Raw genomic sequence first — 12,827 nt, 5'->3', positions numbered from 1 at the left:
AGGTAACCAGTTTGAAATTTCTTTGTTAAAATTGTAAGAACATAAACAGAGAAGGGTTAGAAGCACGACCCTCTGCCACCATGACTAATAGGGTCGAACCGAGTGTGTTCGACAGTTCACAATATCATGAGGATTGCATCGAAATTCTTAGAGAAATACAGTGGTTACCATTCCTAGAGAAATTCCATGGAAGCAATGAGGAAGTTACCAAGCAATTTGCCTTCACCTTCAATGGAGAAAAAGCCCTGATAGGTAACTTCTCATTCAGGGTTTCAGAGGATACTATAGCTCAGGCAATAGGGATTAGTCCAGAAGGGGAGAAGTATTTTAAAACCAAGCAATTTAAAGAAAAATCGTGGACACAGTTTATGTCTAGATCTAGAGTCTCATCAGTGAACTGGAAGAAGGGTGTTCCAAGAAGCTGGTTGATGCATCCTTGGGATGAGATGGTCTACATCCTTCAAAAATTCATAACCTGTGAAGGCCGCTACAGTATTGTCTATCTATACCACATTAAACTACTCCTCCATTTGAAGAAACAATGTGTTATCAGTATACCATATTTTCTGTTACAAAGTTTAACCAAGATGTCCAAGACTATCCAGAAGCAGAAGGGGAATGAAGACAAAAGCCTGTATCACTTTGGCTTAATCAAAATCCTTATTGAGCATGAATTGCAGAGAAGAGGGAAGCCATGGAAAGAATTTCTAGCTGTTAATCAAATTAGAGATGAGGAAGATAAAGAAGAAGTGCAAGAGGACTCAGGGTTCATGAAGGACATTGATGAAGAAATCCCAGTATCCAAAACCAGCAAGGCACCTCTACCCGTGGGCAGCGTAAGGACCAGGAACATGAAAAAGGAAGATGCTAAGAGGGCCGAGAAAGATAAAATTTTCACCACTTACTCACGAAGAACAAGGAGGACACCAAAAGCCCAGTTGCAAGAAGACCAGCTTGAATCCAATGCACCTGCACAAATGGATGTTGAGAGTGGTGACCACTCACTACCAGGACCAGAAGTTGACATAGAGGTAGAGAGCAATAACAAGCAAGAGAAATGTTCACCACCTCCCATCAAGAGACAGAAGAAACTGGAAAAACAAATTGAAGAATTAAAGGAAGAGCTCATGGAAGCTAATATGTTAGAAAACGTTATCAAGAGGGAAAATGAAATGCTCCGGGCGCAGAGTAAAGAAACTCAGAAGAAGAATGAAAAGTTAAAGGAAAGAATCAGTGAACTGGAGGCTGAGCAGACTGAGATCTCTAACTGGGCCACTAAGTGGTACAATCAGAAGAAGACCCTCAAAGAAAAATACAAAAAGTTAAAACAGGAGCTTAAGGGTCAAAAAGATAACCAGGTGAAAAAGAATGTGGACACCTTGCTCAAGGCAGCAGAGATCCAGTCAAGGACAGAGTTCAAGGGAAGCACTTCGGGGATAGCATGAGGACATGCTAATTCCTTAAGTCGGGGAGAGATGTTGGTATCATCCCAAGACCCCTTTTTCCTCCTAAAAACATGTCATTTACCCATTCCTTTTCATCATATATTCCTTAGAATCCTTGAAAATTAATTATTAATAGTCTTAAAGTTATTAAAATGCATTGGAATTGATTTAGGGATTTTATGTTGAAGAATTAGAAGTTTTTGGTGAAATGGTTACAGGAAGTTCCAACATCCTGTAATGAGCTCATTGTTTGACATGTGTCACAGCAGCTGGACTAGAGCGAAAGGCATGGATGAAAAATAGAATGTCCAAGGATGGAAAAACACCTATCTTACAGCCGAATCGACTCTCCTACATGCGCGGTCAACCCAGGTCAAAGCATGGCACACTGGCGACAAAGGCAGAAACAACAGCTCATCCTATCTTGATTTAGTTTTTGTTCTTTTTGATCAGTTAGGATAGAAATATTTTGAAAAGCTCGATGTAATAAAAGCGGCAACAACCAAAGTCCGAATGTACATTCATTAATGACATGGTTATGTAAATACAGTCTGAGTAATGGATAGAAGGTTAATCGTTGTATCGTTCCAAAAACTCTGTTTTGAAACTTAATACTAAGAACCAGTTACAGTTCCGATTTGTGTCTCGTGCATTGATTTGATCTTCAGTCGATTATAGTCCAGTGTACCTCTGGAGTGCGGACGGGCCCTGCGCTCAACCGGTATACTGTTCTCTCATTTTATTTGCACTTAGGTTATTGTGTGGTTTACACAGTAGTCACGCTTGATTAGATTTCGATTTCAATAGATATTAAAGGGTTTGCACAACAGTTACAATTACTTGGGTTTCTATTTCCATAGCTTTCGACTTCCATTGAATGTATATGGTTTGCGCTTATGGTTGGTTTGCATTTATGGTAATGCTGGACAGTCACCACTGAGATCTGGAAGGGCGTCTTGTAAGGGATTCGATCCCTGTGTGTCTTTTCAAAGCACTCTCATAAACTTTGTTTTTATTTCACAATTCATTTATGATCTCTGTATATTTTGATATTGTATAAAGGTTAGTGAATGCTGGGTGTTTACTGGACAAGGGTTTTATGTGTCATATCTTTGTAAGGAGATTAAGATCATTGTTGCAGTGATACACAGTGTTTAGTTTCAGTGTGTGATTTGGTAAATGCATTTAATGATAGCATTGTAATCGGGTATAGTAGCAGAGTGACTTGAGTGTTTGGATGATAGGTGACATATTCCAGTCTTCCGTAAAGAAGCCCTGTGACCTACATCATAACCACTTAGCCAACAATCCTTTATGTCTATATACTTTAGACGCATGCCTCTAAGCTTACGCATCCTGGTCGATAATTAATATAGTCTAGTCTAGTACCCTAGCTAGAACACTACACTCGGCATAAGTAATAGCATAGATATTTTACAAGTAACATCATCTAAAGGTTGACCTATCAGTGATAACCTAAGAAATACATGTATAGATATGATAAAGTACCTGTATCACAGGTTGGTTATCTCGCTAATAGACTGGATTCAGCTTTAATATACATATAATATATGTAATTATACAGAGCTTTGTTCTAGCTCACTCATAGATAAGGGTGAACTGAAACCATGCTCAGATACTAATACGAGCTTTTTAGTGTATAGAGCTTACTAGTGATAAGATGAATGAGATGTATTCAATAGGTTCAATTCCTGTAAGCTAAGGTTCAATTCCTGTAAGCTAAACAAGCTATGACTACAGTACTAACACGACATACGTAACCTCTGTGATATGTAAGCTGTAATCACTATCACATTTGATTCTATGGTCTCCTAGGTGTCATAGACAATTGGTTTTACTTCAGTTTAATCGAGTTTCATTGCAGTCATTTATTTTTTATATTTTTCATATAATTTATTTAGTTATTTTGAATATTGTGAAGAACAATCTCTGCTCCAATATTTCTCTCCATTATCTGTGACTTAATTTACAGTGATGAATTATGTAAATCCCCATTCCTTTGGTCCAACTTTTACAACTCCGTATGGCTCGGGCTCTCCATACCCTAAGGTATCGAGCTCAACGAGGTGAAAAGATATGAAGGCCAATAAGACTTTCATCTACTATGTTACTTATAATTATGTTTTCTCATGATCTAAAATCTTACAGTCATCTAATCCAATAAAGAGAAATGGTCATCCGCTCGGGCTTCCATTCTAAGAAACCATTCCTCAGTTCTATGGTCCATTCATCAGTAGTAGAAATTCACTTATTTGCATTCTTTCGACTCAATATCAAAATTTTTGCTTTCTCAATAGCTTCATGCTTCTGAAAATACATGTCTTTCGATTATGTTTCAATGTGATGTCTCAATGATGATTGTCAAGGTCTTAAAATATGTGAAAAATTACTAAGTTTATTATAGTCATTAAAGTTACAATTCGTTTTTGTTCAATGTTTTAACTCATTCTGCATAGAACCTAAGCCATAATAATCGCTCAATCCCTGTAAGCTAAGGTTCAAGGTTCAATTCCTGTTAGGTAAACAAGCTATGACTACAGTACTAACATGACATGTAAGCCGTAATCACTATCACATTTGATTCTATGGTCTCCTAGGTGTCATAGACAATTGGTTTTACTTTAGTTTAATCGAGTTTCATTGCAGTCATTTATTTTTTATATTTTTCATATAGTTTATTTAGTTATTTTGAATATTGTGAAGAACAATCTCTGCTCCAAGATTTCTCTCCATTTTCTGTGACTTAATTTACAGTGCTGAGTTATGTAAATCCCCATTCCTTTGGTCCAACTTTTACAACTCCGTATGGCTCGGGCTCTCCATACCCTAAGGTCTCGAGCTCAACGAGGTGAAAAGATATGAAGGCCAATAAGACGGTCATCTACTATGTTACTTATAATTGTGTTTTCTCATTATCTAAAATCTTACAGTCATCTAATCCAATAAAGAGAAATGGTCATTCGCTCAGGCTTCCATTCTAAGAAACCATTCCTTAGTTCTATGGTCCATTCACCAGTAGTAGAAATTCACTTATTTGCATTCTTTCGACTCAATATCAAAATTTTTGCTTTCTCAATAGCTTCATGCTTCTGAAAATACATGTCTTTCGATGATGTTTCAATGTGATGTCTCAATGATGATTGTCAAGGTCTGAAAATATGTGAAAAATTACTAAGTTTATTAGAGTCATTAAAGTTACAATTCGTTTTTGTTCTATGTTTTAACTCATTCTGCATAGAGCCCAAGCCATAATAATCGCTCAATTCCTGTAAGCTAAGGTTCAAGGTTCAATTCCTGTGAGGTAAACAAGCTATGACTACAGTACTAACACGACATACGTAACCTCTGTGATATGTAAGTTGTAATCCCTATGAAGCTGATGATCGAATAATTCCTGTAAGCTAAGGTTCAATTCCTATAAGGTAAGCAACCTGTGACATTGATTAGATGGATACGACTATATTCAATAGGTTCAATTCCTGTAAGCTAAGCTTCAATTCTTGTAAGCTAAACAAGTTGTGACTACAGTACTAACACGACATACGTAACCTCTGTGATATGTAAGCTGTAATCATTATGAAGCTGATGATATAATAAGCTAGAACACATACATAAGCTCTGTATAAAAAAGGTTAACTATAACTGTATAGGTTAACTGTCACCCTATGGACAGAAATGTAATGTAAGAAATCTGATAAATGAAAACAATGAAAATAGAACTGTAAGAAGAATGAGTTGTAATTCATATAACTAACTTGAATATATTGGCCACTGTTTTGTGATGTTGTCTTTAAGTTTGCTGAATAGTTTGAAAGCATAAGATGCAACTTCAACAGTGGGTGGACTTCTTTTATAGTTTTGGGGACTTGATTTTAATTGGTGGACATGGATGCACATGGATTGCAATGGCTTCATTTTGAATGTGTGGTATGGATTTAATTTGATGTGATCTAATGGTTGGGAATTGTTTATTTGTTGATCCATGTGCTTTGATCTGTTTTAATAAGAAATAGAGTCAGTTGGGTGTCATTTATTGCAGTTATTGGGTCTGGGTGTCATTTATTGAACAAAGTGGATTTAATTGTTATTGGGTTGGGTGTCATTTATTGAACAAAGTGGATTTAATTGTTATTGGGTTGGGTGTCATTTATTGAACATAGGGTGTTTAGTTGTTGAACAACACAGCAGTTATGGCTAACATACATTCCTTTTGTTATGTGCAGGTAGGCATATTTATTTGGGATGCAAAGTTGCAGTTCTGATGAGTGGGGGTTGAAGTGACTGCTGTTTTGTACTTCTGGAATAGACCAGTTTGGAAGCCTTTATGGCTCTAGCTGTTTTCTACTTGGGTCAATATGTTTTGCAATATTAAGTAGTAAAATACTATTTATGGACAGTTGTGGGCCCAGTCAATGTATGGGTGATTTTTGGACATAATTTAATACTTATTTATACATAATGTTATTTATTTCTGTTTAAATTTTGGTTTCAAAAGTCTTAATCACTGGTGGTTTGGTGGGACCATTATTATATCAACTACTGGTCCCCGCACAACATTAGGAATCTCTCCCCTATAATGCTATTTTTCGGAAAAACCGGATATCCCAAAAGTACATTTTTCCGTCTACTCTCTGGCTGATGTGATGTTGTCAGTCGTCCTTGTGACCCCTTCATCCCATACCATACATACATCAAAGATTTGAATTTTAAATTTTGAAATTGGGCGTGTTTGTTATTCCATTACTTGACCACAACTCGTAATTCCCCCACGGACGGGTATGAGGGTCCGCACCTATGCAACCTAGTTTCAAACCACTTGTTCACATTAGCCCCAGGGCAGATCACACATGTATTAAGATGTGTGGTTTGACAGTAAGTTTATTTAGGCGAAGCTTAGAAGGTTGCAGTTCAAATCTTATTGAGTACACTGGCAGGCCTGCTGTGGTGATAGCTAAGGGGCCGATTCTCCAATTCTTTCTAAGGTCTTAGTCTATGGATTTACAAGTAGTTGGATGTACTCTTGGTATTATAGAATTAGCTATTGATCCTGAGTCTCCCATAGATTAAGACTAACAGACCATCAAAGGATCGAGTCTCTCTGACTTCCATTCATGTTTCATTCATGTTTCGCATGTAGATCACGCAGCTATTTCGAATCTGTTGGATTTTTAATATTTAAAACGAAAAAAATATAGCTTTCGCGGATTTTTACTTGAAAAGAAAAATCAAGAAATAGAAGCTTGGCGGTCAACTCCCACTACAACAGGTTTATGAAGGAAAACCAACAGAGCGCAGCCATTGGTTCTATGCATTATTAATTTGGAAAAAACAGAATGAACTGTATCCAAATATCAATCAAACCAGTATTGCTATTTGTAACCAGGAATTTGCTCACAGAAATTGACCTTTTTAGAATAATTTACTTCAAACAATATAAGTGGCCAAGCAAATCCCGTGATCATTTTCTTCAAAACCTCGTAAAACATTCAGCCAGCCAAAGGCCTCGCAGATAATTACTGTACAATCCGCTGGTCTGGTTTTAAATAGAAAACAAAATAATTATTCCACACAGACAGTAATGGGGTTTTGCCTCTTCACCACCGCCATAGGCACTTTTCCTCAAACAACTGTACAGAGGGCCCTGTACATTACATAAAAATATAACTATATTGAGAATCATTTCTTGGTCTCACAGGTAACTTGTGGAGCAGAATACATAGATACAGATACACATATCTATAGTTCTTTCTTCTTCTTCCCTACAGAAAACTATACAAAGAATAATAATAATAATGGCTCCTGTTGTTTCTTACTTACCAGAGATTTAAAAACAAAAACGCTCCCCAACTCAAAACCTCTTATACATATGAATCATTAACCAAAAAGATCAAACCGGAGTCTTCAGGAATGAAGCAAATCGGAGTTTAGAACCTGTAGGTTGTTATGTTAGATATATATTTATAACCATAAAAAAATAAATTACTATGAAATTTTTTTAATTTATTTTTTAAATATATTAAAAAAAATGTTGAATAAGTGTTTTCAAAATTTATTTTTGGAGAAGTTTAATTTATTTTGGTTGTGATTAATAATTTTTATTTTTCAAATGATATATTTTTTTTTAAATTTATAAGTTGTTCTCAAGATAATATTTTTAATATTTAGGAAAACAAATTACTAATGTAATATATCTAAATGTTTTATAACATTTATGATAATAAGTAACTAGAGATTCTTACCCAAGAAAAACTTTGTATGGAAAATTAAGATATGGTTTCGCACATTTGTGTTAATCATAATTGTGCTCCTTAAATATCTAATGACAAGAACAACATAAACAACATGAATAACAAGAAGCTTCCCAAAATTGCTTCAAACTGTAGCCAAAATCACATGTAGCTCAAAGGAGGAGGGCATAATTATGTAAGTCATGGCTAAGTCATTGGGGAATAACAAGCCATTCTACAAAATAATGATAATATAAAAAATGTAATTACATCAAAATCTAAAAAAAAATTATGATGTGATAAGAAATTATAGCAAAAAAGAAATTAAGGTACACTAAGGAGGTGGTCAACCCTAGTCTAGAAGATCAAAAAAATATAACTATTTTGACCAACATAAAGAAGAAATTCAACATTGTTAAAATAAAAAGCTTTCATCTGTTGCATAGTGAAATTGGTGTTGGACAATTCCCACAACAACATTCTTCTATCATCCTTGACACTAAGAGGGTTCAAGATGAGACTTCCCATTTTCTCTTAGAATGTCTTGCATATGTCCAAATTATATCACAATTCCAAAATATTTGTCATGGTGCTAAGCTTCTTAACCTTGTAAGTCATCACACTTTTGTGACCTTGGAATGCTTCTCTTAATGTTCTTTGAGCACATATATAAAATTCTAAAGAAATCCAAGTAATCTCTTACCTTTATTAAGGTCCAATAGAATGATTATGGACTCAATGAACATGAACTATTATTATCATAAAAGAGTGAGTAATTCTTAAATAAAATTTAGTCAAAGGCATAATTAATAAATGAGGAATCTGCCAATAAAATTTAAGTAAAAAATGTTACATTTGTTAATAGAGAATTTTGGTAATGAAATAATATATTTTGTAGAAGGATTAGAATACTTTCTTTAACAAAGAAGATAATCATGTGACAAATAGGCATAATGAGAAAATTAGTATTTTTCTTCAAAAAGTTGAAAACAACATTGAAATTTTGATCATGTAATGACTAATTATCAATTGGAAATTAAATTTTTAATTAAGTTTTTGATGATAAGAGCAAATAAGGGCAAACTTATAGTTAGAGGAAAGAGAAATTAACCAAGGATAGGAAATATGCACAATAAAGCATATCACACATTGTGGAGAAATCTAAAGAGGTCTCGAAATTAGAAGTTATAAGTTTGCTTCATTTTTACCAATATTTAATGGTTTATGGCCTTCTAGTTCAAATTTGTATAAATAGATTCTTTCAACATGGGCAAAGCATTGTGAGGCTTATCTTTTCTTTAAGGGTTTCTTTATTATCAAGTTTGAAGATATAGTTAATTATCAAATAGTTTTAGAGGAGAGCCTTAATTTCAATCCTTTCACTATCTCTATAATAGAAGTTCCAAATTGGGTTCAATTCCTAAAATTTCCCCTTCATTTTTGGCATTTAATAATTCTAAAGGATATTGTTAGTACTTGGTGTAGTTACAACATATCATATCTAGATTATATTAAACTAGGTCTATTCACATATCTCAAATGTGTTGATATTGACATCAATAGGAACCTAATGGTTAGTAGATGTTATTACAATGGGGTAATTTTTAATGAGATTATTATTTGAATTATGAGAATATTGCATTTCAATGTTTGTGTTGTCAACAACCATACATTTCTATGTTTTTTTATCCTCATGCACACACCTTTTCAAAAAGGAATGAAGGTTAGAAATCTACATTGAAAAGGTGGAAAGAATGTGATCCTAATTGATTCCGAAAGATGTAGAAGATCAAAAAAATCTAAATCAAAACTCTATAGTGCCAAAGATGAAGAACATTTTATGTCCAAAGTTGATGAATGAGGTCAGAGAAGACACAAACACCTTGTAAATGGTAGTTACAAATGAAGCTCCATCCAAGGGGATGAAGATAATCCATGAATTTGACAACCTTGAAGTATGGAATATCCTCTTCCCAAAACTTATGAAATTCCATTGGAGCATAAGTAAAATGTAACCTCTTCTATTTCTGATGAACAAGAACTTACAAATTTTTTATTTTTTCGTTTCTATGGGGAAATTGATTAAAAATACATTGTGAATATGTGAAACACACAAAGAAAGTGATCAAAGATAAGAGGAGACATTAGAAAATTCATTCATATAAAAAATAAAGTTACAAAACTACATTAGGGGAAATCACAATTTCATTGTTTATAAGATGAGATGGAAGCCATTTCATTGGTCCTTTGAGACAACCTTTTTGATTGTCACTCAATACCAATCCAACTCTATATTCCCAACAATGTGTGTTAACTTTTTCTTACTAAATCTATTATAATAATCTAATGAAAATATTGAAATAAAGTGATGCATATGTAGCCACATGCATGAAATCTTGTTGTGAAAGAATGGATGGATGGAACGCATGGATCCTTTGTGAAATTTTAGGGCTTTGAAGTGGAGACTCAAATCATCCTCACTCAAGAAGAAAAATGGAAGAGGAATAAATGGATCCTTTGTGAAATTTTAGGGTTTTGAAGTGGAGACTCAAATCATCCTCACACAAGAAGAAAAATAGAAGAGGAGCATGTGAGAATGACATGGATGAGATGTTTCCTTCATTACTACATTTTATATTTCTATTCTTATATTGGATATACAATTTATTGAATCTATTGAAGGATTCAATTACAACGCTATCTGCATGGTTGGATTTGGATAATAAGGATGTGAAAACATCATTTATGGTTGACTCACAATGGTTGAATTTAGTTCTTGTCTCAAAAAACATTTAAAATTCATTCATATAAAAAATAAAGTTACAAAACTACATTAGGGGATCACAATTTCATTGTTTATAAGATGAGATGGAAGCCATTTCATTGGTCCTTTGAGACAACCTTTTTGGTTGTCACTCAATACCAATCCAACTCTATATTCCCAGCAATGTGTGTTAACTTTTTCTTACTAAATCTATTATAATAATCTAATGAAAATATTGAAATAAAGTGATGCATATGAAGCCACATGCATGAAATCTTGTTGTGAAAGAATGGATGGATGGAACGCATGGATCCTTTGTGAAATTTTAGGGCTTTGAAGTGGAGACTCAAATCATCCTCACTCAAGAAGAAAAATGGAAGAGGAATAAATGGATCCTTTGTGAAATTTTAGGGTTTTGAAGTGGAGACTCAAATCATCCTCACACAAGAAGAAAAATGGAAGAGGAGCATGTGACAATGACATGGATGAGATGTTTCCTTCATTACTACATTTTATATTTCTATTTTTATATTGGATATACAATTTATTGAATCTACTGAAGGATTCAATTACAACACTATCTGCATGGTTGGCTTTCGATAATAAGGATGTGAAAACATCATTTATGGTTGACTCACAATGGTTGCATTTAGTTCTTGTCTCAAATAACATTTAAAATTCATTCATATAAAAAATAAAGTTACAAAACTACATTAGGGGAAATCACAATTTCATTGTTTATAATATGCGATGGAAGCCATTTCATTGGTCCTTTGAGACAACCTTTTCGATTTTCACTCAATACCAATCCAACTCTATATTCCCAACAATGTGTGTTAACTTTTTCTTACTAAATCTATTATAATAATCTAATGAAAATATTGAAATAAAGTGATGCATATGTAGCCACATGCATGAAATCTTGTTGTGAAAGAATGGACGGATGGAATGCATGGATCCTTCATGAAATTTTAGGGCTTTGAAGTGGAGACTCAAATCATCCTCACTCAAGAAGAAAAATGGAAGAGGAATAAATGGATCCTTTGTGAAATTTTAGGGTTTTGAAGTGGAGACTCAAATCATCCTCACACAAGAAGAAAAATGGAAGAGGAGCATGTGACAATGACATGGATGAGATGTTTCCTTCATTACTACATTTTATATTTCTATTCTTATATTGGATATACAATTTATTGAATCTACTGAAGGATTCAATTACAACGCTATTTGCATGGTTGGATTTAGATAATAAGGATATGAAAACATCATTTATGGTTGACTCACAATGGTTGCATTTAGTTCTTGTCTCAAAGAACATTTAAAAGTTGGTTTCCTTAACTATATAAAGTTATTTTTCAATGACATTAATGGGGTTAACAATATATGCATTGGTGGGCACCAATATATGACACCATAAACAATTTGTAAAAGGTCATAGCATTATTGTAACAATTGGAAATTTACATATTGTTCAAATTATCACAAAAATTGTAAAAATAACTTATTCCATGGATATTAGTGTTCATCTATGGGTTGTTTATCATCACAAGGATTTAATTACAGGCTATAATGATTCTATTTGAATAATAAGGATGTGACAACATCATTTATGGTTGTCTTACAATGGTTGCATGTAGTTATTGTCTCAAAGAACATTCAAAATTTTATTTAGATAACTATATAGTGCGTCTTTTCAATGACATTGATGGGGTTAGAAATATATGCATTGGTGGGAACCAATATATGACATCATAACCAATTTGCAAAAGGTTGTAAAATTTTGTAACTAGGGAAAATTCACATATTGTTCAAATTATCATAATAACTTTAATCATAACTTATTCCATGGATATTCGTGTTCATCTATGTGTTTCTTATCATCAAAAATAACCTTGTGCCAATTTCATTAACATGTATTTTAACCTCTTATCTATATTGAAAAGTAGTTTGTATTATGTTCACACAATTTTTTTTGAGAGGTTTTACAGTGGGTTGATAACTCAATTTGTCATATGATTTCAAGAGATGCACTTCTTTTCTTTTAAAGTGAAGTTGTTGGCACTAGGCCAACCCATAGGCATACTCACTTAAGAGTTCATAGGGTTGAAGGCAATACATCAATATTCATAGGCAGAAAGTCATTACAACAACATTTATCAAGGCCTTATAGCTCATCATGTCAAGTGGAAAAGATCCCAATTGACATCTCTCTCTCTCTCACAAATTTTTTGGAGACACATTATGCCCTAGAAAAATGACTTTATGTCAAGTGAGGAAGACCGCAATTGACCTCCACTCTCTCTCTCCTACTCTCACACAAACTTTTTGGAGACACATTATACCCTAGAAAAATGACTTCAACATAAAATT

The sequence above is a fragment of the Pinus tabuliformis genome, chromosome 5_2 (assembly GCF_031772625.1).
Source record: "Pinus tabuliformis cultivar Carrire ecotype Pingquan chromosome 5_2, CPIR1, whole genome shotgun sequence".
Lineage (NCBI taxonomy): Eukaryota > Viridiplantae > Streptophyta > Pinopsida > Pinales > Pinaceae > Pinus > Pinus tabuliformis.
This window is presented reverse-complemented; position numbering follows the sequence as displayed.